Source organism: Argopecten irradians, unplaced genomic scaffold (assembly GCF_041381155.1).
Source record: "Argopecten irradians isolate NY unplaced genomic scaffold, Ai_NY scaffold_0342, whole genome shotgun sequence".
NCBI classification, from domain to species: Eukaryota; Metazoa; Mollusca; class Bivalvia; order Pectinida; family Pectinidae; genus Argopecten; species Argopecten irradians.
Genome location: NW_027187809.1, coordinates 55258 through 59352, shown reverse-complemented (window position 1 = coordinate 59352; position 4095 = coordinate 55258). Strand labels below are relative to the sequence as shown.

General features: G+C 39.4%; 1 pseudogene; it reads left to right on the top strand.

Annotated features, from left to right (window-relative positions):
* The first annotated feature begins 223 nt into the window (after positions 1 to 223).
* On the top strand, positions 224 to 2671 carry LOC138312499 (chitin deacetylase 7-like; annotated as a pseudogene).
* The last annotated feature ends 1424 nt before the right edge of the window (positions 2672 to 4095 follow it).

Here is a 4095-nt window from a genome sequence, read left to right as displayed (position 1 = left end):
ACATAAAACATACAACAGTCCCCCATAACTTAAACATATTCGCAATATCCATACTCATATACAAAGTTTTTTTTCTTATGTTCAATGATTTTAAATACAATTGATAGAATTTGAACCCAAACAAACCAATTCCATAACGTAATAAATGACCTGATAAAAGCTTATCTATATCGTGCTGACCTCGTCAAGAACTTCTAGGTCGTTACCTGACGTCACAACATGCATGGCTTTATATTTTGTGTGGTATACATTCTCCGTGTATGTGTCCGCCATCCGCCTTGTCCAGGCTCAGCAGTCGTGTAACGACGCATGCGTCCTGCCAGCTTGTCGCTGTTTCTCTGACCGGAGTATTCCCGGATATCTATCTCCATTCCTTACGCCTCAAACTGTCCTCCTTACCTTCGTCGGTGGTCTCAACTCCTCGTTAGAACCTCTGTACGATGTGCTGTTAAATTTTTCAAAATCCTAACAATTGTCCCATTCGTACCACATTTTTCATCGACGACACTGAGACCGATTACAGTGTTGTGGCCAGTTATGCCAAACCGGGGCCACGAAATCGGGGTACAGTCACTTAATGGGACATCACCCACTAGTGCCAACGGCTGGACCGATATGATCAGGGGTAAGTTTTCTTATTACTGTCAAGGGAGGTGATCCAAGGGACTTCACATATTGTTTTGTTTTTGAACGCCACCTAGTGTATGGTATATGTTATATATGTTTTACCGACAGATATGGAGAGAAGGCTGGATGCTACTGGTCTACCTCCAGGCAGCATTAAAGGTGTTCGAGCGCCACAACTCTCGTTTGGCGGGACAGACGAGCTGACAGGTAATAGGCACCCGAAATTATGTCTTACATTAATCTGAATTATAGTATTATTATATCAGGGGTCTATTATTGTTTCCATACATCATTTTAGACGTTTTTTTAGGTGTAGATAATAAATTGGTTAAAAGCATATTATCCACTCTTCATCATATTCTACATGCAGCGGAATTCATCTGGTTGGTCCCAATACTAAAGAGTATTGACTGTTCTGGCATGAAACAATTGTATGTTGTTTTCATGCTTCACAATAGTGTAACACCCTCGCTTCAACAAACCTGACACCAAAGTCTCTTCAATCGGCTTTTGAAAATTGACGACGGAACATTTGCATACCCTTTTTTATTTGTCTCTGGCTTCAGAAAAAGGGACAATTTTCTGTTCCTATCAGCCAATTAGAGTAATGCGAAGATCCTACACATTACATAATGTACCACGCCAATTACCAAAACCTAACAACTCATTTCATAGTACTTAGTAAGGTTATGATTTTACCGACTAGTTATCTAGACCCTAAAACGTTTATGTGAAGTATGGTTAGTTCTTGCATGGCTCACAATGATTTTGGAATAGTTGTATGAGTTTTGGTAACTGTTGATCATCTTCTTATGTTTCAACTTTCTCGTCAAAAGAATTAATAAAACGGCGTGGAAAAATACTGCTTCTCGTACCTTTCCGGTTCATGATCTATGAACACTAGAATAGTTCCAAATATAAGCAAAACTGTCACTAGTTCTCAAATCCCTATACCATATCCTTATTTTCATAAAAAATTGTATGAAATCATACCGATCGACGTTGCATCTTTCTATATAAAACAATGGAAAAACGTCTCCCTTTGCAACAATGACAACGTAGTGGTATTGAGGAGGATAACGAGAATATTCTAGACTTTCCTATCCCGCTTAAAACAAGGCCTATATTCTTCCACTTTCTTCGAACACCATCCTCTTCTAGAATCACATAACATAACAATATGTTTGATTACAGGTATGGAGACCAATGGTATGCTGTATGACTCGAGCTGTCTGACGTCTACCCTGGTGACCCCCGGTACATTAAAATGGCCGTTTACCTACGACCATGAGTATGGCCATGTTTAAGTGTGGCAAACGGCCAAGCAGTGGAAAGGGCCTTCCCTGGTTAGTGTATGACGAGTGACATGATATCCCTGAATGTTTTAGTGAGGTGAATTATCGATCTCACAAAAGAGGGAATGTTTGGGATTTTTTTTTTTATTCCAATTCAATAATAATTCAATTTTGCTTGTAATTAGCATTCCCGTTGGCTTATAAAATTACTTCATCAGTACATTGGCGTGGATAACTGACGATGCCCTTAGTAACGTCGCTTCTAACTAGCTGAAATAACGGCGTAATGAGATTCAATTGGAAAAAGGGGTCCTCAAATGAATTTGGAATGTTTAAGAGCTATCTACGATAGTAGATTAAATCATAAGGATTTTGAATATATTTATATGTCGTGGAGATTTTACCATTTATGTAGGTTTTTTTTTCTGATTACGTCTCCATAGCATAAAAATTTATTCAAGTCAACCCTTGCGTAATTTGTTTGACTGTTGTCACGGCACATTATCTAAACAGTAGATGTGATGCATGTGTTGTTTCCATTGTTGCCGTGTCTAAATAAAATGATAATAGTCTAATCTTTAAGATTATTTACCTTCACACTTTATTATTTAAATAAAACCTATTGTATAGGTCGATGGCAGTTTATGCTAGCCTCCTATAACTTTGAGGGTAGGCAGTGTGCTATACCGGACGCTTGTGGGAATGTCAGGACAGTGAGACAGGCATTCGACATCTTACATGAGGCGTAAGTACAACAGACATGTTATGTTTGAACAGCTAGCCCTAGTCACATGGTATGTTTGAACAGCTAACCCTAGTTACACGGTATGTTTGAACAGCTAGCCCTAGTTACATGGTATGTTTGAACAGCTAGCCCTAGTTTACACGGTATGTTTGAACAGCTAGCCCTAGTTACATGTTATGTTTGAACAGCTAGCCATAGTTATATGGTATGTTTGAACAGCTAGCCCTAGTTACACGGTATGTTTGAACAGCTAGCCCTAGTTACACGGTATGTTTGAACAGCTAGCCCTAGTTACATGGTATGTTTGAACAGCTAGTCCTAGTTACATGGTATGTTTGAACAGCTAGTCCTAGTTACATGGTATATTTGAACAGCTAGTCCTAGTTACATGGTATATTTGAACAGCTAGCCCTAGTTACATGGTATGTTTGAACAGCTAGTCCTAGTTACATGGCATATTTGAACAGCTAGTCCTAGTTACATGGTATGTTTGAACAGCTAGTCCTAGTCACACGGTATGTTTGAACAGCTAGCCCTAGTTACACGGTATGTTTAAACAGCTAGTCCTAGTTACATGGTATGTTTGAACAGCTAGCCCTAGTTACACGGTATGTTTGAACAGCTAGTCCTAGTTACATGTAATGTTTGAACAGCTAGCCCTAGTTACATGGTATGTTTCAACAGCTAGTCCTAGTAACACGGTATGTTTGAACAGCTAGTCCTAGTTACATGGTATGTTTGAAAAGCTAGTCCTTGTTACATGGTATGTTTGAACAGCTAGTCCTAGTTACACGGTATGTTTGAACAGCTTTTCCTAGTTACATGGTATGTTTGAACAGCTAGCCCTAGTTACATGGTATGTTTGAACAGCTAGTCCTAGTTACACGGTATGTTTTGAACAGCTAGTCCTAGTTACATGGTATGTTTGAACAGCTAGCCCTAGTTACATGGTATGTTTGAACAGCTAGCCCTAGTTACATGGTATGTTTGAACAGCTAGCCCTAGTTACAAGTTATGTTTGAACAGCTAGCCCTAGTTACATGGTATGTTTGAACAGCTAGCCCTAGTTGCACGTATGTTTGAACAGCTAGTTCCTAGTTACAACACGGTATGTTTGAACAGCTAGTCCTAGTTACATGGTATGTTTGAACAGCTAGCCCTAGTTACATGGTATGTTTGAACAGCTAGTCCCTAGTTACACGGTATGTTTGAACAGCTAGCCCTAGTTACATGGTATGTTTGAACAGCTAGCCCTAGTAACATGGTATGTTTGAACAGCTAGCCCTAGTTACACGGTATGTTTGAACAGCTAGCCCTAGTTACATGGTATGTTTGAATAGCTAGCCCTAGTTACATAGTATGTTTGAACAGCTAGCCCTAGTTACATGGTATGTTTGAACAGCTAGTCCTAGTTACACGGTATGTTTG